At 36.8% G+C, this 25,069-nt stretch overlaps 1 protein-coding gene across 7 annotated transcripts in view; it reads right to left on the reverse strand.

Moving 5' to 3' along the window:
• LOC150104005 (uncharacterized) overlaps positions 1-20,512 on the reverse strand; it is a 534,288-nt gene extending 513,776 nt beyond the window's left edge. For 4 of the 7 annotated variants that reach the window (XM_090397238.1, XM_090397241.1, XM_090397240.1 and 1 more), the window contains exon 1: positions 20,227-20,511. The gene's annotated coding sequence lies outside the window, so the exon portion shown is untranslated. Of the gene's footprint in view, positions 1-20,226 lie in introns of all 7 variants that reach the window. The other 3 variants (XM_090397242.1, XM_090397239.1, XM_090397243.1) reach the window with 2 other exon arrangements.
• Between the last annotated feature and the right edge of the window lie 4,557 nt (positions 20,513-25,069).

Genomic DNA, 25,069 nt, shown 5'->3' on the forward strand with positions numbered 1-25,069 from the left:
TATATGTCTCAATCATATCACCCCTTTTCTACCTGTCAACCAGTTTCTGTAACACACAAATCTTCAACCTGTTTTCATAAGATTCATTCCATAGACCTGCTACCATCTTGGTCACTCACCTCTGGATCCTCTCCTCCTCATCGCCAAGAAACCCTGGCACTCAGATCTGCATATAGTAGTCAAGATGGGGATCTTATCAAGGCTCAATAAAGAGGAACAATAACCTGCTTGTCTCTGCTCATCAAAGTATACTTCAGTTGCTTTAGCCATTTTTGCTATGTGCTCCCTAAACATCAACTCTTTATCCACTAACATTCCCACGTCTTGGGCTTTGTCAATTTCCTGGAGTGCAGTTCCACAGCTGGTATTCTTTTCACCCCAAAATGCATAGCCTTACACTTTACCACATTAAAATGACATCTATTCTCCTATGCCCAGCTGCTAATCTATCCAAATCATCTTGCAAAGTTTTGACATCATCTGTATTAACCATTGCTCTACCCAACTTTCCATCATTGGCAAATAACTGAACAGTTCCTCTCAAATCCTTTCCTCTATCATTAATGAATAAATTAAACAGTAGTGGTCCAAAGAGAGAACCATGTGGCACGACACTAGTCACAGGCCTTCTTTTAGACCTTACTCCTGAATAAACTACTCTCTGATCTCTCTCCATCAACCAGCCTCCTATCCATCTCACCAACCCTATATCCATTCCCATGTGCTGCAGTTTACTAATTAGAATTCCATGTGGTGCAGCATTATGCAACAGTGACTACAGTTAAAAAGAGTTTTGATTTCTGTAGTAATGTTTAACTCTTAGAGATCTATAGGAAAGTAAAATATGATAAGATCAGAAAATAAAGAAATATACAAAAATCTGTTTACAACCAAAAATTAATGGATAGCAAACAGGAAAAGAAATGACAAAAGCATGCTAATAGAATTCAAAATATATAAAATAATTAGAATAGAAAAATGGAAACCAAGTATCATAAGATGGGCTGCTAAAGGGTTAATAATGTGCAACATATAGCCTCTCCCAACCAAAAGTCACTCAATCTCCACATGGTGCAGCCTGGAGTAAACAAATGGGACACTAATGATCAAGTTGATATAACTATAACATCCAGATTGGAGGAAATGTCTTTCCTAGTGTCAGTGGCAACCCCCACCACATTTGGCTCATTTTGACTGATAGCAAACTTGAGTGAATGGGTGGTGGAGTGGGAATACCAATTCAATGTTGCAAAATGCAAGGTTTTAAAATTTGGAAAATAAAGATGGGATGTAGAATTTACTCTTGGAAGGGATACACTGTTGGAGGTGGAGGAAATAAGAGATCTTGGGGTGATGGTGGATATGGATCTAAAATTTAGAAGACATGTTGTCAAAATTGTGAGGATAACACAGCAAATTCTAGCAATGATGCAGAGGACACTGACTATTAGAAGTAAGGAGATTCTAGTTCCATTGTATAAGGCTGTAATTAGGCCACATATGGACAATGCACAAATTTGGTCACCTGGTGTTCAAAAGGATGAAGAGATTTTGGAGAGGATTCAGAGGCACACAATATCTATCATACCTATCAATGAGTCCCTGACTCCCTGGAGGCCTCTCTTAATAATAATAATAATACTCGATTATAACTATCTTTGAGATTCATTCCAGCCATTCTACAAAGCAAAAAATCTAGTCCTCATACCTTCAAAACTTAAGAGGCCTAATTTTTTTTTTCTTTCTCTTTTTGATATGGATATACATGTATGTGTGATCCACACACACAAACAAAAGGTCACAAGACCTATAGCAAATTAGTGCTGTGGGGGGGGTGGGTAAAAATTCCTTGAGATTCTCGGCATTTAAAATTATTTAAATTTTCTTCGCAAATAGTCTTCAGTATCATTCTAGGGATCAATTAATTCTAACCAGAGATCAGCAAGTGGTTTTGAAGCAGCTTAATAGAAGTTATAGAGTAATCTTTTGGACATGCATTTTTAAAAATATCTAACTTAAACCATTTTTGGCAGGACTGGAAATGAACAAAATTACACTGTATGGGTTGTAAAAAAACCATTTTGCTTCAAATACTTTGACATCATAATATAGGTGTTTATTCTTCCTTGGAATGACTACATCAGAGGAACGATCAAGGTGGGACCGATCGGCAAGAAGGTACAAGAAAGCAGGCTGAGGTGGTTCGGTCATGTAGAGAGAAGGAGTGAGGAGTATGTTGGTAAACGAGTGGAGCGTATGGAGATGGAGGGAAGGAGGAAAAGAGGCAGGCCCAAACTCAGATGGAGGGATAAGGTGGCAGAGGATCTGAGGGAGAAAGGATGGAGTTGGCAAGATGCCCTGGACAGGAGAATCTGGAAGAAGATTAAAGATGGGAACGCCAATCCCGTTTAACACGGGATAAGGCATAGCGAAAAAAAGATTCTTCCTTGTAGTTTATATATTAATATATTAAATTCAACAAGGTGCTCCATCATGTCAGCAAAAAAAATTTTCAAAATCCAATCCATATCATTAAATTATGAAAAAAATGACCTCACCCCCCCCCTTTTTTTTCTTCCTGTGTCAAAAAAGTTTTATTTCATTTAACAGCTTTAAAACTGAGCATAACACTAGTAGAAATAGGGGATATTGTAAACCAATCCTTATTTTATAGCCAAATGTATAGAAACTTGGACCTTATAGAAATTAACCCTCAGCATCAGAGTTGCCTTGACTTGCAATACTTAAAAGACACAAGCTCTGCATAAGAGCTCATATATTCACTTTTTATTAATGCTTTTAGGTTGCACTGGCCTGACTGCTGTTTCAAATTGTTTGTTCTAATCAGAGAGTTGGTAGAAACCAATTTAATACCACAGCAATCATCACGGAGTTTAGCTCACCTCCTCATGGTACACCCTGGATAACACTAAAGAGCTAGAGCAACTTAGCAACCATAATCTCCTGGTTATGGCACACATGAACTCAAACACATGAATTAGCTTTCTTAAGGGCAAGATCACTAGAAATATTGGACCTGTTGTCCGAATGTGCTAAATTAATGTTTAGTGTATGTTTATGAGCAAAATATGAATACCTCTCAAAGATTTTATATTACAACAATCTCACCGTTGTTCTTGTTCAAGAGACTGACTGTAAGGATGAGGACCAACTCCACTGCAGGGGTTGAATTCCTGGTTACATTATCATTGGAGCCACTTACCATCCTGCACATGGCCTTGGCACCTATGTATGTAGTACCCTAGAAGATTCCCACCTCATTACAACCAATATTGTTAGTGGTGTGCAACTGATAACAATCAAGATAGGGAACATAACATTACCAAAGTGTATAATCCCCCTTCTTGTAACCTCCACAAGTTCTACTGGTGCACAACCACCCTGCGATGAACATAGGTGACGTCAACAGTCACCACACATTATGGAAATATGCTTCAAACAATGAATGTGGAGAGACTTTGACTGAATGGGCAGAAATTCACAACATGCACCTAATTTTCAATGCAAAAGACAGATCTTCAGGTTGGAAGCAGCTTGGAATAAGGAGTACAACTCTGACCTCTGCTTCATCACTCAAGACAACAATGGACGACCGTTACCTACACTGAGAAGAGTTCTCTCCAACTTTCTGCAAAGCCAACATAGACCAATTATATTAGAGATAAGTCTGCAGGTATACCCCTTGTCAGATCCATCCAATATCCCCACTGAAACTTCCAGAAAGTAGACTAGGATACATCTGCTGCCTATCTTGGCAAATATATCCACTGGATTCCTCCAATAAGCAATAATTACAAGAGCTTCATGGGAGCTGTTTTAGCTGTAGTAAGAAGACCACACAAAGAGGCTTCCACAAGGAGTATATCTCTGGATTGGACGATGACAGTAATAACCTGTATCAAGAATACCTAGAGCGTGTCGACCCGGACATTGCAGATGAACTCACTCACAGCCTTGACACCAACCGACAGAAGAAATGGGCTAAGACAGTAGAAAGACTCAATTTTCGGCACTCCAGTAGAAAAGCATGAAGACTTATAAGAAAACTAGGTAGCGGCACCCTGACTGTCTGGGAACAATCAGCTATTTCTCCTAACCAATATGCATCATATATTGTCAACACTTCAAGATATACCGCCAAGGATAAACAGCATACTCTTCAAATAAAAAGAGAACTCACATATTTGAAAAATAACAGACTATCAGACCCTTCATATTCACGACCTTTCACTCTTGAAAATATTAACATTGCTCTAATAGATATGAAACCAGGCAAGGCTCCAGGTTTCGATGGAATTAATCCTGATTTCTGTTTAAGTGAGGCCAAAAAAAAAGCTCAACAGTGGTTGGCTTGCTTCTTCTCCGACATCCTCCAGACTGGCAGACTTCCGAAAGAGGTTAAGAGGACAAAAATTATCCCCATCTTAAAACCAGGAAAACCCATCAACAAACCAGAAAATTACCAACCAATCACCCTGCTTAGTGCCAGTTATAAGCTCCTAGAAAGGCTTATCCTCAATAGAACTGCCCCTAAGATAACAGAACAAATCCCAGTGGAACACGCCAGAATCAGACATAAACAAAACTGCTGTGATCAGGTTCTGTCACTCACGACACATATAGAAGCAGGCTGCCAACAATGCCTGTAAATAGCTGTAGCTTTTGTAGACCTTACTGCAGCTCATGATGCAGTCTGAAGGGAAGGCGCAATCTGCAAATTACTCCGTGCAGTCCCATGCAGAACAATAGCAAAGCTAATTGAAAAGATGCTAAGCAACCGCTTGTTCCGAGTGTTTATGGACGAGAACAAAAGTAAACAAAGAACACAAGATAATGGATCACCACAAGGGTCAGTTCTGGCTCCCTTCCTTTTAACTTATACATTGCAGATTGCCTAATACAGCTTCCAAGAAGTTTTGTTAGACTGATGACATTGCTCAAGCAACAGACACACCAACTTTATTACAATGGAAGATACACTAACAAATGACCTTGCAGTCCTAGATGAATACGTCTGCAAATGGAGATTACACCCAAATCCTACTAAAACAGAAGTTTCATGCCTCCACCCAAACAATAACCACGCTACCAAAGAACTGATGGTCTACTTCAACCACAAACTGCTACACTACAACATTTTCCCAAAATATCTAGGCATCACATTACTGCAAAAACTATGCTGAACAACTTGGGGTGCCTCAACAGCAACACTTTGCTGCACTGCTCTTGGTCTCGTTTACTCTGCAGCTGAATTACTGCTCATCGAAAAGCATCCACGTGCACTTGGTTGATGCTCAGCTTAAAACCACTATGTACCTTATTTCTGAATCGACCACAACCTATTGGCTCCCAGTGCTAAGCAACATCCCACCTCCACATATCCAACTTTCTTCTACATGAATACAGCAAAATCATGGAAATTCAAGATCTCCCAATCCACAAAGACATCCCACCCCTAGAAATAAATAGACCAAAGTCAAGCCTCCAATCTTAACAGCAAAAAATCTTGCAGAGACAAGTTTTAACATGAGGGAGAAGTGGAAAGAGTTCTGGTGTAATAGTGTAACACTTCAACAGGGGACTTCCATGAATTAGTGGACCCAACACAGATGCTTTCAGGTTTCAACCATTCTTGGAAAACTTGGTCTACCCTTAACAGAATCTGTACCAATCATGTCAGATGTGCAGACCATCTTTAGAAATGGGGCAGGACTGTCTCACCCAGATGCGATTGTGGATCACCCTGCCAGACAATTATCATATTACAGTAGAATGTACTCAATATGCATATAATGAAAACCTGTTGGATTTCATCTGTGCTACAACAAGTGCAGTTGACTGGATAATCAACCTAGACATACAGTTGTAGTCTATTCTTGAATGTCTCTTTTATGACTGTATTATGTATTATTATAGTACATATATCTATCATTATGTTTATATATATTAAGGCTTAATGTAATGTAACTTTTCATGCGTAAGCCATAAGGTAAATAAATAAATAAAATAATTTTTCATAAGTGAATTCTCGGTTGATGCATAACTAATTACTGGGTGTAAGACTTTTCCTCTACTTACTTCAACATGATAAAGAATGTCTTTACACTCTGCATTAATGTCATTTAGAAAATATTTAAACTGATTGTGATTCAAAGGCACTTAAAGTATCTTAAATTATTATTATTATTATTATTCCAGACAACTCCAAGGAGTCGACAGACTCATCGAGAGGCCCTAACATCATGTCAAGAACTATTCGACATTCACACAGTATCTATCATACCTCACCTTGAATTCATTCATGGTCGTAGCACCCACAACAGACTCTGGGAGCTTATTCCACTCCTTCACCACTCTCCAAGTAAAAAATCTAGCTCTAACACCCCCACTAACCACATTCTTGCCCAGCTTCCATGTGTGGCCCCTAGTCCTCCCACCACCAGCCATATTCTCAAAAATATCTTCTGGATTAATCTTATAGAAACCCTTCAGTAATTTGAATGTCTCAATCATATCACCCCCTATTCTACCTATTGACCAATTTTTGCAACCCACAAATCTTCAACCTGTTCTCATAAGGTTCATTCCACAGACCTGCTGTCATCTAAGTCACTCGTCTCTGGATCCTCTCCACCTCCTCCCCATCAAGAAGAAACCCCGGCACCCATATCTGGGCAGAGTAGTCTAGATGGGGTCTTATCAAGTCTCGATACAGAGGAACAATAACTTGTTTGTCTCTGCTTGTCAAAGTATTTTTCAGAAGCCAAGTGATTTGATGAGCTAATTTAGCCACTTTTGCAATGTGCCCCCTAAACTTCAATTCCCTATCCACCAACACTCCCAAATCCCTGGCCTCATCAATCTCCTTCAGTATGGTTCCACCAATGTGATATACTGCTGCTAATCTTTTCACTCCTAAATGCATAACCTTACACTTTGCCACATTAAATTGACATCCATTTTCCCTAGCCCAGTCCTCAAAACTATCCAAATCATCCTGCAAAATTTTGACATCCTGTGCACTCACAATTTCTCTAGCCAACTTTGCATCATCAACAAACAAGTGAATACTTCCTCTCAGATCCTTTCCTATATCGTTAATGAACAAATTGAAAAGTAGTGTCCAAGAACAGAACCTTGCGGCACACCACTAGTCACAAGCCGTCTTTTGGATTCCACTCCTGAATAAACCACTCTATGGTATCACTCCATCAACCACCCTCCTATCCATCTCACCAACCCTATATCTATCCCCATCTGCTCCAGTTTACTGATTAGAGTTCCATGTGGTATCCTGTCAAAGGCCTTGGCAAGGTCCAGTAGAATCACTGTAAACCCATTACCCTTATCCAGTTCAGCCGTCATTGTGTTATAAAACGTGAGCAAGTTACTGAGGCATGATCTACCCCTCACAAAACCATGCTGTCCCCATACAGTATCCCATTTTCATCTATCGAATCCCGTATTCTTCTCTTGACTAAATTCTCCAAGACCTTGACGATTCCTGATATGCTAATCGGTTGGTAATTTACAACAGCAGTCTTGGAACCTCCTTTATGCAGTGGAACTATTTTCCCCTTTTTCCACCACCTTGGGACTAACCCAGACCCGATATTCAAATTATACAAAACGGTTAAGGGTACTGACAATTCTTTAGCCGCTTCACATACGACACGAGTTGGTATACCATCCAATCCTACAGATGTATTGACATTGAGGTTATGCAATAGACTACTCACCTCTGTTATATCTTTTCTTCCTTAATATATTTTATTTACCTTGTGTATTTAACCTCTCTACTTTAACTACAAGACTTACAAAATTTCCTTGACTCTAACATCTGTATCACTTTTTACGTGTTCATTCTATAAGGAAAGCAAATTCTATATTTCAGGCCAATTCCAAATTTTACTCACATGCTTACCCTGACTGTTAAAGGTTATTCCTTGCTATAAGAAACAAATCCTCTAATTTCTGTCTGGGGCCGTCTCCTCTTCAGATATTGACAAATTTATTTTTTAATACTCCGCCAGCCAATATCTTAGAATAGAGGACTCTTATTCAGGGAGACTTTTCCAGACCTTTGGTGCACATAGGAGAATAAATTTAGCGCTTATACTCATAAATCAAATGCTCTGCTAAGTAAATTCTGGTTTGCAGTCGTAACCTCTATAACAACATGTTATACCTTTCTTTCAATCCCCCCCCCAAGGCTAAGGTTCAGATTAATGAGTGGTAGTTTTGGTTCACATCACAGGCAAAACTCAGGTATAAAAGAAAAACATATTTATTGGAATCCAAAGACATAATATACGCTTAGACCAATCTCACTTTCAATTAGTTCAATGACATGCTAAACCAAACCTTTTCAAATTGATTAATACTCTAATACATGAACAATAAATCCTTAAGTTAAAGACTAAACACACATAATATACACATTATACACTTCTAATCTATATTCTACCTACTATGTTTGTCTTGCATATTAAACTAGTTACAATCTTCTATAATCATTCCAAACAATTTGTCTTATGGACATTAGCCACTGCTAAATAATCACTTAAAGTTCTTAAATACTGTCCATACTCAATTAATACACTACAATGATCTTTCCCTTTTTCCGACTGGGTAATTATACAACAAAATTTGTACTTCACCATTTCTTGGGGCAGGATCTCCAGGTCCATCTGAAATGTCCTTCTTTGTTTGAATTACCTTATCGATACTTCCATAAGTCTGCGTCCATGTGGCGGGTCACTATGGTCATCAGATTAAGCTGTGCTCTGCACCTGGCATTTTTTCCCTTGTCTAATCTCAATCTGCTTCGGACCATCGTCATTTCTACTGCCGATTCTGGTATACGTCCACGATATTATTCTGCCGGAACTTTCAGCGAAGGAGCAAAGACAGATATGCCGACATCTCACGCTTTCGTACCAGTGGAAATTCCGACATCGAAGGGAAAGGCACACTCTCCGATATCGAACTATCGCCAAGGAACACCATCAGGAACCACCGGTCCACGAGAGAAGTCAAATCATCATCCAGCAAAACAGGTGAAAAGAGCCCTGAGAAAGGGGTGAAAACCCATTTTATTCTCCCTTCCTTCCTTCCCCCCTTACAAGCTGCGATAGTGGCCTCTTACTACTTTCCGTGATCTTTTCCCACCCACTACTTTCATCGACCACAGCAACTTCGGCACATCGCGAGATCATAGCAGCGTCTTCCGGGAAACGAACGTGCGATGCTTTCCGAGATTGCCAATACCTCAGGCCCGTCCGTGACCTTTGGACTATCGTTTACATCTAATTTACCCATTCATTGTATACATGATGCATTCATATAATACTAATTTATACACAAAGTTCTTTACATGGTCTTACAATTCTATTAAAAGAAGGTAATTCTATTTCCATTTACAGTTAGTACTTTATTTCTTCTGCTCAAGTACAAGTTTTTTCTCTCAGCTGATTTTTCTGACTTGTTAAATCCTGAATGAAGTGTTTCTTTAATAAAGTGCTTCATTCAGGATGTAACACCTCCACTTCATTCACCACAATTCCCGTATAATCAATTGGTTCATTCATTTCTGCAATGTCACCACCTGGATGATATATACTTGCAAAGTGCTCACTCAGTAACTCAACTATATCAACTGATTCAGTTACCTCCCTACCATCGGCATTCTTTAAAATCATTCTGCCATATACATTTTTCCTTTTACTTGCAACATATCGAAAAAACTGTTTAGGATTCTCTTTATGCATGGCCAATGTTCTTTTGTAATCCTTTTTTGCTTTTCTTACCACACTGGTTACCCTTCTGGCCTGCGCTTTATACCATTCCTGTGCCTGCCGGTCACCTTTCTCCTTAAATTCCCTCCATAGTTGTTTCTTTTTTTGCAGCTCAAGCTTAATGGTGTTATTCATCCATTTAACCCCTACTTGATTTATTATTTGGACTCTAGGTATACAGTCAGCCACTGTTTCATGCAAACACTTGTTAACTGCCTCCCGTGCACTATCAACTTCTAGCCCTTGCAGTTGCACATGCCATGGCACTGAACCAATCAAACTCCTAAGCTTGTCATACTTACCAGCCTGATAATTCCACATGTACCCTGTCTTAATTGTAAATTCCACACCTTTAGCCACCTCCCAAGTCAAGACCCTATGATCACTCTCACCAATTGTGGCAATGTGGTCATATTTGTTACAGCCAAATCCTAAGATGCAATTACTAGGTCAAGCACTCTCTGACCCCTAGTATTTTCCATTACATGCTGTCGCAGATAGTTATCCCTTAATAACCACATAAAATCCAATTCCTTCCTCCCGTGTGTCCTCTCCTCACTCCAATCAATGTGACCATAGTTGAAAACTCCCATAATAATTACCCTCCTTCCACTCATTTCTTCTATTTGCTTGTGCATACTATCTCCACCATCTTTTCTATCACCTGGTCTATAGCAGCACCCATTTGTATATTTTATTCTGCTAGCCACAATCTCACACCGAATGGCCTCAAATGTGCTCTATTCTCTATCCTGCAATTCAACTTTTATTCTCCTTGGCTGCAGCTCATCAGCTATCATCAACAATACTCCTCCCCCCATTTTATTCTCCCTGTCATTCCTGAACACACTATACCCATCACATTCAATCCCACTAGCTATATCATCTACAGTCAGCCATGTTTCACTAATGCCAATAACCTGTGGTCTGGAAGTGCCAACCATGGCCAAAAATTCTTCCTTCTTGTTCCTAATACTCCTAGCATTAGTGTACATGAATTTAAGACCCCCATTAGCCAAATCCGTACCTCGATGCCTTTATACTATCCCATTCTGATTTGTTGTCCTTATTCGCTCAGGCATATTATACTCATTTATACACTCAACTGCCTCCCTAAGGTCTGCATATCTACTCTCTCCCCCCTTAATCAATCTAGTTTCCCTGATTCTGCACATCCACTTCATTCAACAACACTTTTTCAAGTCTCCTTACACCGAATCCATTCAAATGCAAGCCATCCATCTTATATAGCTCCTTTCGCCTATGGAACTCACTCCACAAATTCCACACCACTTGTCACACATAACCCATGAATAAAGTCATTTGCAATTATGGCCCTCCTTTTAAACACTTCACTGTCATACCGCAGCAAAAGACTAATCATCCTAACTCTCTCACGCTTTTCTTTTGCTACCTCAAACAATTCATTCAGGTCCGCTATCATTTCCATTTTATCTCCTTTCAAATCATTTGTACCTGCCACAACAATCATTTCTTTCACCCTTTCCTTTTGCTCTCTAATAGACTCAATTACGTCCTTGAATGTTGCACCAGACTCAATTACGTCCTTGATGGTCGCACCAGGTTGGTACGATTTTGTCAAATCCTCTACTAACACACCTCGTACTAACGAATCTCCACTCTCTCCTTCATTTTGTTTACATTCACACTCATACTCTTATTTTTCCTATCATACTTTTTATTATTGACTGATACACTCAGTAGACTTTTGTTCATACGCTCTAGCTGCCGCTGTGCTCTTTGTATCGCTCCGCTCAACAACACGATCTCACTCATTGCATCTATCTCATCTTTTTTTATTTTCTGTTAAACCATTAATTTGCTCTTTATTAATACCATCATTCCACGTTCTACATTCACGCCCTCACAGTTCTCTGGTACAACCTCGCCATTTCTTGTCATATCACTATTTTCTTCATTCTGAAGTTTGACAAAAATATCACACTCACGACCTGAAATACAATTTAATTCCTCATTTTCCTTACATTTTCTACACACATTCACTCCTTTATTATCATCTAACCATACTCCAACTGCACTCCGAAAAGCGTACATTTCGCAGATAGTACACTGAATAATCTCCTTTATATTACAGTTATTGAATAAAGATGAGCCCGCCATTTTCCTTCTTACTGGAGCCATACTCACTTCTATCGTATTTTATCAAATTAATAATTGAAACACCAAAAACACACAAAGAGACAAACTAAGATATATGCAAAGCACACTACGTAATATTCAAGTAAATTTGTCAATGATAACTTAAAATAACACTTATCTTATCAGGAGCTCTCAACAAACACTAGTTAAATAATTAACAGTAGACCATAACATTCATAATTTCATTGCAATTCAGCACTTTTTGACATTAATTAATATATGATGACGTGCAAAGCAACTAGTTTCTCTGATTCCTCCATTTTTTATGCTTTGAGATCAAAGACAAGGAGGAATCCATGGAAGCTAAATTTCTGTGCTATTAAGAAAGGGGTAAGCACTAGATTTTTCTCTCAGAGAAGTGAGTGAGTGGAATATCTTGTCCGTTGGTAGTGAGTGCATCCAGTGTGAATGAGTTTAACAAAAAATGTGACAACTGGTATCAATGGTATGTATGGCTTCCCTTGATAGTCCTTGGAGGAGAGTCTCTGATGATGATGATAGTAATAATAATAATAACAAAAGAGAACCTGCAGAGAACCCACTCCAGCCATGCACATCCTGCAGACTAAATGAATGCCATATGCTAGAAGTAAATAGGCAGTACGATCACACTTTATAAAGATTTAATGATAGGGAGAATCAAAAATATATTAAGTCGAAAATCAACAACAAAACGTTGCTTGAATATGTCAGCCTAGTGGGGATTTGAATTATGCTATTTATAAGAAAAATAAAAGGAATTCTGAGATATTCATAATGGTATGCTAAGAATTTGAAACTGGAATTATTTATAATATTGAGGAAGGTTTTTTTTTAACTTATTCTGGCTACAAAATAAGTTAAAAGATTGTGGGGTGGGAATGAAAAAAATTTAACAAGGGTTCTCCATTCCACACAAAACCTATATTAATTAATTCTCTATCTACACACACACAAAATGGCACTAACAACTACCTTAATAAAATGCCATTTACCACTCGCCCACTAATAACTATTATTTGTAAACTGCATGTGTTCTCTGGCCAATTTGCCTGTATGTGGGATGAAAAAAACCTGATAAAAAATCCTGCTACTTTTGTATGAGAACAGCTAACTCATATTGAACTCAAAAAATACATTAAAAAATTCATCTCAATAAGATGAATATTAAAGTCAGGTATTTTCCAACCTTAAGGATGCAATGTCCCACTGTTCTTCCAATTGTAATACAGAGGCCTTAACATATTAAAACACTGCTACCAACTATTGTCTCATTGCAAACAACCAATAAACGTTTGGGGAAAAGAGAGATAGCAAGAATATAATCATACTATACTTATATATTCAACTACCATTTGTGATAAAAACCTTTCATAAGATTAAAATTCTGTTTCAACCTTTACATTAAGGTCATCTTCAGAAATGTATACATCATCATCAAATTCCTGATATGTACCATCCAGGGTTATACAGGATATGATAGTACTACATGAAAAACTTACATCATTACTAACTTCCTATCTACAATTTTCCTCCAAACCAACCTGTCAAGACTCCAACATTATCAGATCCTATATCTCTGTCTCCTAAGTAGGTGAGGCCATTTTAGCTCTATCTAACTTTTTGGAGAGTGAGGGAGCAGTTCAATCTCCACCCATCGCCAATTAGAGATGGCTGGCCAAAGGCTATCAACTAATTATAAATGGCATCCAGTGAAGAGACAGCAGGCAAGTACCACCATCTTATGGTCACTAACAAAATATATTTATTGTCTGAAATAGTAATACAGTGGGTTCTACAGCAAATTTTTTTGAGTTTACAGAACAAAAAAACCTGCTTGGCTCTGCCAGATATCGACTAATTCAGGAATTCATTAAAAAAAAGGTTTAAAAAATCCCTTTCGTTAGCAAATACAGGTAACCCTCATATAACACGGACATTAGATTCCATAGAAATGTCGTGTTATAGATATCGTGTTATGCGAGACTAAGATCACATAGAAAAAGTAGGGTTATGTTCCAAAATCGTTTTTTTTTTTTTTTAATTATATAAACAATGCCATATTCAACAAAAAAATATTTTTATTTAATTCAGGTAATTCATGCAAGTTATGAAAATATATAAATTATGAAACAAATACATAGTATAAAATTATAAATTTACAAATTGTACATAAACTTCATTGTACATAATGCATAAATGTTTTAGGCAAAATAAAATAAAGTGCATATTTTAATCTTTCATAGCACGAGGATTTGAAGATCGGTTAATAAACATTGCCTTTGTCATGTAATCACCTGATGCATTACTACAAAACAATAGAGTAATTCTATCTTTAGAAACTTTGTATCCAGAAGCTGACTTTCATTTTTCAAAATATAGGCTTTTGCATTTGCATTTTTCCCGAATATAACCTGCATTCCTCTGCATTGAACGCCTGGTCTGCATCATAAATGAACTACAATTTGTACACCGTGTTATATCGAAACCGCGTTATACAAGGGTTACCTGCAGTGTTGAGCTACAAAGGGCTCACACGAGCCCCTTATAAAATTTTTCTTAAATTTGCGAGCCACTTGTTTAATAATCTTGTAGAACTAGAAAATATATCACTATAGAATGTATACATGCTACTATAATTGCTACTTTAAATTCATATGGATTTTCTGATAACTATATAAAAAATCATTTCATTGCATTTTGTTCTGATGGAGCTAGTGTAATGTTAGGAAACAAATCAGGTATTGCAATCAAACTTCTACAAAAATTTCCCAACGTTATGATTTGGCATTGCGCTCATCGTTTACACTTAGCATTAGACGATTAGATAAAAAACATTAAAGAAAGAAATCGTTTTGAAATATTTATGGATAAATTATATGCTTTATATCGTCAATCACCAAAAAATTAACAAGAATTATTGCAAAAGACCTTGGTATCGAAATTTTAAAGATCGGCCATGTGTTTGGACCACGATGGGCAGCTTGCGGTTTACGAACGGCTCTTGCTTTGTGGAGAAATTACCCAGCTTTATGCAAGCATTTTGCAATGAATGATAAATATAACGGCTTTTTAAACCGACTTCTCAATTTGGAATTTTTAAAAGATCTAGCATTAATGATTGATATCCTACAGGAATTATCATATCTGTCAGAAGCTCTATAAAGTCACAATATACGTGTTATAAGGGCTAAGTTAGGCTTTTTTTTTTTTTTTTTTTTTGCTCGACGATGCGAGCCCGTTGTTAAAATTTTCATAGCGCACCACTGGTTATCTGTACATTCAAAATGAGAACAGCTTTCTTGGGGTAGCATAGCACTATGCATGTAAACACACTTACACAGGGCTGCACAGCCCATATATTTAATAAATAATAAAAATTTCTAAACAAAATATTTTTAACTTTAATAAAACAGAGGCAACAGCACTAATCACATTATGGAACTCTAATTGGGACATATCTTTAAAAAACAAGAATGTTGGGCAACTACATTCATTGAAAATCAAAGTTTCTGTGGCTTGGCAGTTCTGTGGGAAGCTTTTAGTATTAAGAACAAATTTTAAGGTAAATGATGAGTTTAATAAACAATTTCATCATTGATGAGTTAATTTCAGAGATTATCCGAATAGCTTGCATTCCAATATAAAATTCACTCTTGAACTGGAAGATCGCAAAAAATTACCATTCCTTGATATCCTTGTCAAAATAAAGGAGGAAAAAAGATGATCTTTTAAGTATACAGAAAAATCTCCCATGATAAGATTTTTAAATGCTGCTTCACGCTATCATCCATTACAAAAGATAGACATGATTGAAACATTACGAGATAGAACATACAATATATCCAGTACGTCAATTAAAAGGAATGAAGAACTGCACTAGATGAAACAGAACGTCGCACTCAATGAATCCAAGACAATCAGCAAAATTCTTAATACACCTCCTGCAGCTCCCTTACTTAAAATTTTAAGAAAGCAATCACTCCACCTTACATCAAGAATCTTATAGACAAAGTGGCTATGTTACTCTGTGAGTACAACATCAAGTGACTTTTTTTTATCTTTGCATAAAATCCTCCAGCTTCTTATATCCCCTAAAACTTCATCATTTCATGAAAAAAACCTGACATTATGTGATTCAGTGCCCTTGTGGAATTTGTTGTGCAAGCCAGACAGGGAGGTCGTGGGAGATCTGCATGTCTGAATACGTAAAAGATGTCAAAAAAAGAAGAGAGCATAAATCAGGCTTGGCATCCCACGCAACTACCACAGCTATCAAGCAGTTTGACAACAAACAAAAATGGCTTATGTTGATCATAACTGTTTTACAAGAAATTTCAAAAGAAGTCTTACAAATGCTAAGGATTCCCACGCAACATAACAAAAATCAAGGCTTAATCTTACACTAAGTTTAGTCTGTTTTCTTTCCTTAAAAATCTAACTGCTATAAACCTAGGATATGAAACGTGCAATGTCACAGAACGTGACAGCAATAACTAGCCGTGTTCCAACATGCATGTGTAGTAATGAATTTAACATTTTTTATTCTGTTTACTTATTTGTATGTAACAATTGTGAGTTCTGATAAAATCTAATACATGTAATTGCCCCTGACAATGTAAGTCTGACTTATGGAACTTGTAGAGTTATAATTGTGTATTTTTATTAAACTCATTATTTACCTTAAAATTTGATCTCAATACCAAAAGCTTCCCACAAAACTACATTTGTTCCATGGCAAGTTAGATTTTGCATACTTTGTCCAGCCCTTCCTAAAGTATACTTTTATTACAAATAAGTTGTTTGTATACTTATGATACTTTTGAATTATTGTTTTGTTTATCAAGGCACATATGTCTGAAACTTTCATTTAGATAGGATTTCTATTATTATTATTTGTCACCTCCAGAGAGAGTCCAAAGACTCATCGAGGGAGGGCATCTACTCTACAACTGTGCTTCCACCACTCACAATCCACCAGACTGCAACTACACCAACGCCATCTACCACCACCACTAGTATTTCCACAGACAATCACAAACACACGTTTGTGATTGCCCACAGCGGGATTCGAACATGCAGCCTCTTGACTGGAGAGCAGACACGCTAACCACTCAGCCAACGAGGCTGGCCAAGTGGTTAGCGTGTTCATTTCTATGAAAGTACAACAAGGCAATTTTGGAAATGGTGAAAGGGAAAAGATAGTTAGTATGGCTAAAATAATTTTATTCTGTTCGATTCATCACTCCACAGAATACTTTTATTATGAATGATTGTATAAGCTCATCAAAGGTATTTTGTTCTTGAAGAGTCTGCTTAAGCCAAGCTACCTTACAGTGGATGTGATACTAGGACTTCATGAGTAGGATCTCCATTTAAAAAAAAAGCTTCAAAAAAAAAAATAAATTTTCTTTATTTGGAATATACTGTTACTCAGTATTTAGATAAATTATTGTAATAAGCAGATACTAATGGAAATAAAATTCTCTTTACATAAGAAAAACAACCATATGGTTCTACAATTGTTATTGTTTTATTTTTTTAGTATGGCTTCCACCACAATATGTTATAAACCTATAGTGCATTAATACTGCTTAAGTGATTTTTTCATTATTTTTTTTAATTTTCATTATTTTTTTTAATTTTCATTATTTTTTATTATTATTTCTTTTTATATATATATAATCTGGAAATTCTGCTCTGTCAGCCAAACAGAACTTTCTTCAAGTCAGTTTAGACTTCCAATAAATGAAGCAAGAATCTCATACCAGGTGATGAAATTCATCTCTCGCATGAAGACAATCTAAAAACATCCAAACAATTACAGGTGATTCTTCTAGCAAACAACCTATTGAAGAATTACAACAATCTGTTTACATTAATTCATCATGAAGAGTCGGCCAATAAAGATACACAACTGTGTGACACTTTAAATCGGATATTTAGAAATTAAAGATGCTTCTGGAAACAGTAAAAGGGAAAAGACAAATGTTACAAAGTCTGGCTAAAATAATTCTATTCTCTTACTGTTTCAATATTCATCAAGATCTTCATCTGAACATGAATGTGGAGTTCAGCTCACCATTCATTAAATGTTTTCAATCACAATTAAAGTAACTAAGTCTATGAATGAGGCCAGTATACACTATCTACCAATAACTATCCAGACACTTCAGCAATTTACAATTCATACCAGTAGATGAACCCTAATATCGGGTATGTCCACCTTTAGACTTTATCACCTCCTGCAACCTTTAAGGGAGAATTTCCACCAATGCACAGTAGACATCAGATAGAATTTCTCTCTATTGCTCCATCAAAGAACACTGAGTTAAGCGAAAGATTGCGCATGTGCTGCTTTTCACCTCAATCACCACTCCAATTCATCTCACAGGTGTTCAATGCGGTTGAGGTCAGGATTCTGCACAGGCCAGGGCAGCCATTTAGCACCCATCTTTTCATACCATTCCATAACAGCTGCAGATTTGTGTCATGGGTCATTGTTGTTTTGATAGTAACACAGGTCCATTCCATAAAAACCCCATAGTGTAGGCAGCTCCTGATTATCCAGAATATTAAGGAACTGAGCTGCTTTCATGGAACCACGGACAACGATCTACTCCCTATACGGGAATAAAAAGGTGTTAGCTGATTTGATTTGTTAGCATAATGATAAGTTTATTTTTTCTTCTTATTTCCACATTTTTATTACTGTAATCTATATAATGTAAAATGCTAAATACAATTTAAAAGAAATCCAGTTAACCTGATATTTATTTTCCATAAGAAGCACTAATGCAAATTATGTAGGAGAAATCAGACATCACAGTGATCATACATAGCAGGCTCTGTACTGACACAGAGAATATTGTCAGGCAACTGTGATGCCTGATAATATTCTCTTCAAACCACACATTTGCAATGATTATTAAAAGTTAGTGAATCATGGATCGTGATTTAAAGAAGGAAAACAGAAATACTCTATAGTGTTTTCTTATTAGTGCCTTATGTTTTGTATTGTGTGATGTATGCTTTTTTTTTTTTATGTGCTTTTTTTTTTTTTTTTTTTCTTGTATACATAGTGCCATATTATCTGCCAAGTGCATAGGCATGTGATTACATCACTGGATGCGACTTCACTTATGTGAAAGTGACATATACGATGCGATTTTTTTTATTTCTGAGTTGCTAGAGAACAGTAACTTTCGTTAAGTTGTATTGCTGAATTATCATGTGATCAGTGGTGCATCATCCGTCATAAAAAGACATTACAGTAACAGTGGAGGTAGGAGAAATAGGATGTTATGAAACCTTACTGTGAATAATGCTATCGAATTAGTATGAATCTGATGGTTAATCCAATTATACATTATAGCAACTGGAAGTTTGAATGATTACAAACTACTCAAAGCATAATCAACAGGTAGTCATACAAAAATGCATATTGTTGGTGATCACAATACAATGAAATATTAACTGTCACGTCATCATGGAAAACAACAGTTACAACCATTGATTACCGGGCACTATGCATACTAGAAACTGATCGAATGATCAGTTTCCGGCAGATCACTAAAATGTGAAAGTTGCATCTGATTGTATTTCTTGATATCTAGTTAAATATTGAGAAGTATAAGACATTCATTTCAATGAAATGAATAAACACAAATGGGCGAGAAAATTTCAGGAGTGTAGTTAGCATGGGTGTTAGAACTAGTTTTTTTTGCTTGGAGAGTTCTGAATGAGTGGAACAGGTTGCCAGTCTTTTATGGGTGCCATGACTGTGAATCAGTTCAAAGCAAAGTATGATAACTACTGAGCAAATGTTGGATAGTTCTTGATATGATGTTTAGGACCTCCCTCGATGAGTATAAGGACTCCTTGTGGTAGCCCGTAATAATAATAGTAATTATTATTATTATATCTTTAATGGACTGGTATGCCGAAATTTCTATTTTTATTTATTTTTTCCTTTTTAAGAAGAAAAAGGCATTCAGAGGGGAAGATGCAATCCGCTCAGTACTATCAACTGTGATAGAGAAGTTTCCAAGCTTCAGATTTTCCATTACACTTATGTAAAAACAGAACTCGGCAACGTGAACGTTTTGGCCACGATTTCCCGTCGACAAAACGTTCAACGGAAAACTAATCGATTAACAAATTTTATATGATAAATTACAAACTACAATTTGTCTGTATTATTATTCTTCATTATAGGTATAAAATGACAAACAAAAGTTGTAATTACCTTGATATACACACAAATTAAACTCAAAACATGACATGCTTCCTATATGATCTCAAACGTAAACATTCAATAAAGATCAAATCGACTGGATAAGAAAACCATAGCGCCACGGTAAGAAATATTCTAAAATTTAAGTATTTCAAAATTGCGAAACTTATCCTTCATTTTATTCAAAATAATCTTAGAATAATATTAGCGTTAGAATTTACTAAGAAAAAAGATATAGTCTTCCAAATCAATATTAGTTAATCATATATATAATCATCTGTTTAATGTTATTACTTAAAGCTTCAATTTAACGCTTTTTAAGGATAATTTCTAGGATTACTATTGGTCTTGCAGCTGGAGTTTGTGGGACATTATTTATTGGTTACTGTATATGTTTTGATAGGAAAAGAAGAAGCGACCCTTTGTTCATGCAAAAGCTAAAGGAAAGAAGAGCAAAAGCACGGCAGAAGAAAGAGCAAGCAAAGAAAGGGATAAGCAAGCTTCCTGATTTAAAAGACTATGCAGCTGTTCAGAAGTTTTTTATTCCAGAAGTGCAGATTGGAGATGAGCGTTTAACACAAGGAGATTTAGCACAGAGTGCTGAAGAAGGGACAATGATGGAAGACGGTGTTGAATAATTCCTAAGAGCTGTTTTAAACATGTTTTTGAAATCATTCTGCTAAAATGCAAAAGCAAATTCGAAGAAATAAGAAATTTATTGTTATATCATCTTTTACATTTTTTACTTTTTTTATCATCTTTTACAATAAACATTTATGCTTCAAAAAAAAAATTTGGGCGCCAGGATTTCTTCTTAATGGGAAGGAGGTGGAGAGGATACAGAGGCGAGTGACCAAGATGATAGCAGGTCTATGGAATGAACTTTGTGAGAACAGATTGAAGATTTGTCTGTTGGAGAAATTGGTTGATAGGTGGAAAAGGGGTGATATGATTGAGACATTCAAATTACTGAAGGGTTTCTATAAGATTAATTCATAGGATATTTTTGAGAACAGGACTAGTGGCAGGAGGACTAGGGGCCATCCATGGAAACTGGGAAAGAGTGTGGTTAGCAAGGGTGTTAGAGCTAGGTTTTTTACTTGGAGAGTAGTAAATGAGTGGAATAAGCTGCCAGAGTGTTGTGGGTGCCATGACTGTGAATGAGTGAATGAGTTCAAGGCAAAGTATGACAGATACTGTGTGAATGTTGAATATTTGTTCTTGACATGATTTTAAGGCCGCCCTCGATGAGTCTAAGGACTCCTTGGAGTTGCCCGTAATAATAATAATAATAATAATAATAATAATAATAATAATAATAATAATAATAATAATAATAATAATATAACTTGCTTACAATATCCAGGCAACAATAATCAAGGAAAGGAAAAAGTAGCAATAGCATACAACACCAAACATCAAGATAAACTTCTTGACTGGAAGGCAGTTTAAAATAGAGTACTCAAAATGAGGAAATGGACATTGAGACTTATTTGTGCCTATGGTCCCACAAAAGGTTCTTCGTCTGGTAGAATTTTTCGAGTCATTAGAACAGGCAGCTAACATTTAAAAAAATGGAAACGTGGTCCATTATGAAGATCTGAACAGCAGAGTAGGAAATGAATTTAAACAGATATATAGGAACATTTTGGGGAAATTTGGAGAAGAGGACAAAGCTAATGATAATGATAAGTATATTTACTGGGCTTCTTCTCAGGACACGGAGCACTCATTACTAACACCATGTTTCAAAATAAAGATGAACAAATTTGCATGGAAAGAAGACACAAGAAAAAAGAAAGCCTCATGGACTATGTCATTGTTGATAGTGATATCATCAGGCTCATTTAGGACACAAGAGTGCTCAGGGAACTCGAAATTGGAAGTGCCTATTACGTAGTACTAAGCAGGATAAAAATGAATATCGCGTTGAAAAGAACTAAAAAGGTTTTTAAAGGAATTAAAGTTGAGCAGCTTTTACAGGTGAATTATAAACTCAAGTGTGCAAACGTTAGTGAAACAAATTGCAGCAGCAGCTTGAAAACAAGGACCAAACCTTGGAGTCTCATTGGCAAACTTTGAAGAAGACATAGATTCAGTTAAGGAGGTATATGGTGAAATTGTCCGTAAGGATAGAAAAATAAGAACACCATGGTGGACACAAGAAATTAAAGAAGCAGTCCTGGAAAAGAAGAAAGCATACCTAAAGTTCTTAGCATATAAGTCAGCAGATGACATAAAAGAATACAAAGAAAAATATAAGCTAGCTAAGCTATGTGTAAAAGTAGCTAAACAGAAGTCATAGGAAAACTAGTAAGATATAGAAAATAAATAGCAGAAAGTGGCAAATTGTTTTAGAGGCAATTGAAGAAGCTGATAAATGGAGAAAAGAATACAGTAAAAGAAATCGGAGATAATAAAGGTGATATGGAAATTGAAAATAAGGATATCCTAAATGTCTGGAATAATTCTGTCCACTGACAGAACCATTCTAGAAAATTTTCAAGAGGAATGCAAACAGGAGTACTTGAAGTAGAAAAAGCTGTCAAAAACTTCAAATGTAGCAAGGCAGCTGTAGCATGTGATATACGACTATAAATGTTTAAAGTATTATTATTATTATTATTACGGGCAACTCCAAGGAGTCCTTAGACTCATCGTGGGAGGTCCTAAACATCACGTCCGCGCAACTATATAACATTCTCACAGTATCTATCATACCTTGCCTTGAACTCACTCACCATGATAGTAGCCACAACAGACTCTGGCAGCTTATTCCACTCATTTACCACTCTAAAAGTAAAAAACCCAGCTCTAACACCATTGCTAACCACACTCTTGCCCAGCTTCCATAGGTGTACCCTAGTTCTCCCACCATGAGTCCTGATCTGAAAATATCCTCTGAATTAATCCTATAGAAACCCTTCAGCAATTTGAATGTCTCAATCATAACTCCCCTTTTCCGCCTATCAACTAATTTCTGCAATCCACAAATCTTCAACCTGTTCTAATAAGGTTCATTCCATAGACCAACTATCATCTTGGTCACTTGCCTCTGGATCCTCTCCACCTCCTCCCCATCAAGAAGAAACCTAGATGACCAAATCTGGGCACAGTAGTCGAGATGAGGTCTTATCAAGGCTCAGTACAGAGGTACAATAACTTGCTTGTCTCTGCTCGTCAGGGTATTTTTCAACAACCAAGTGAGTTGATGAGCTGATTTAGCCACTTTTGCAATGTGCCCCAAAACTCCATCTCCCTATCCACCAATACTCCCACGTCCCTGGCCTCATCAATCTCCTGGAGGACAGTTCCACCACTGTTATATACTGCTGCTAATCTTTTCACACCAAAATGCATAACCTTACCTTTTGTCACATTAAATCGACATCCATTCTCCTTAGCCCAGAACTCCAATCTATCAAAGTCGTCCAGTAAGATTTTGACATCTGCATTCATTATTGCCCTACCCAACTTTGCATCATCAGCAAACAAATGAACTGTTCATCTTAGATCCTTCCCTACATCGTTAATGAAGAAATTATACAGCAGTAGTCCAAGAACAGAACCCTGCAGCACACCACTAGTCACAGGCCATCTTTGGGACTCTACTCCTGAATAAACTACTCTCTGATATCTCTCCATCAACCACCCACTTATCCATCTCACCAACCACATATCCATTCCCATGTATTATAGTTTACGGATTAGAATTCGATGTGGTATCCTGCCAAATGCCTTAGCCAGGTCCAGCAGTATCACTGTAAACCCATTACCCTTATCCAGTTCAGCCGTCACTGTTGTTAGATCCTAAATGGAGGATTTTCTAAGAAGTTGTTCATTAGAATCTAACATGAAAATTTTAACTAATTTGAGATAATACCTGCACACCAGCAAAAAGTAATAAAGACCTTGTATGTTCTATATGAGAATGTGCATTAATATGTGTAATGTATTAGAATATTTGTAGTCGAAACGGAAAACTAAAATAGATACTATAAATATGTAAATATGTAAATATGTAAATACTATAAATATGTAAAGGAAATATTGGCTTAAATTTGTGTCCTATTAAGCTATCTAAAATAACGTAAATCGCCAGACAGTAATGAGTAACAGTGCAAAGGTCGCGTCTGAAACGCACGTATCGGTCGTAACGCTGAGGCTATAATTAACGTAAGCGTGCTTTCCTCGAAAACAGCACCTAACAGCAATAGGGAGAGTAAGGATTATCTTAAGGGCATTAAAACTAAGGGTAGTACGATAAGGAATACAGCACTAAGAGGGCGCTAGAACACAGAATATAAGGTAATGCGTGCCATATTGCAAGGCCTTTTTTTTTTTTGCTCCGGATTTCATCTCGAGAATTCTTGACCGATGGTCGGAGAAAGAATGAGGCAGGATTCTATGATGTCAGACAGCGGGCCGTTTTCCTGATTATACTGAGGAAGATTCCACGCTGAGCCGTACGCGAATCATCAACGTATGCAGAATCGTGCCAGTCGCTGGATGTCCCATCGGAAAGAAGCGGAGATAGCCCTCAGTCGCGGCAGAAATTAGTTCGAGTCCGGGGAAAGTAGAAAGGACGACGTAGCCAAAAGCCAGGCGCTGAGATAACTGATTGAAGGATGACCAGAACAACACGTGGTAGTTTATAGACCTTCAGAAAGAACTGGTAATTTAGAGATCTTTGTTATTTGTTATGGAATTGATAGAAGATAGAAATTTGTGTTTGATTAAGTAATGTGGGCAATCCTTAGAGAACATTGATAAGATTTCGTATTTTGAGACAACAAATTCTGTTGGACAAGGAATTGTCAGGAACAAATCAAATTGTATGTGACTGAAGTAATAA

The sequence above is a fragment of the Typopeltis vanoorti genome, chromosome 8, assembly GCF_054136105.1.
Source record: "Typopeltis vanoorti isolate ZY-2024b chromosome 8, IOZ_Tvanoo_1.0, whole genome shotgun sequence".
NCBI lineage: Eukaryota > Metazoa > Arthropoda > Arachnida > Uropygi > Thelyphonidae > Typopeltis > Typopeltis vanoorti.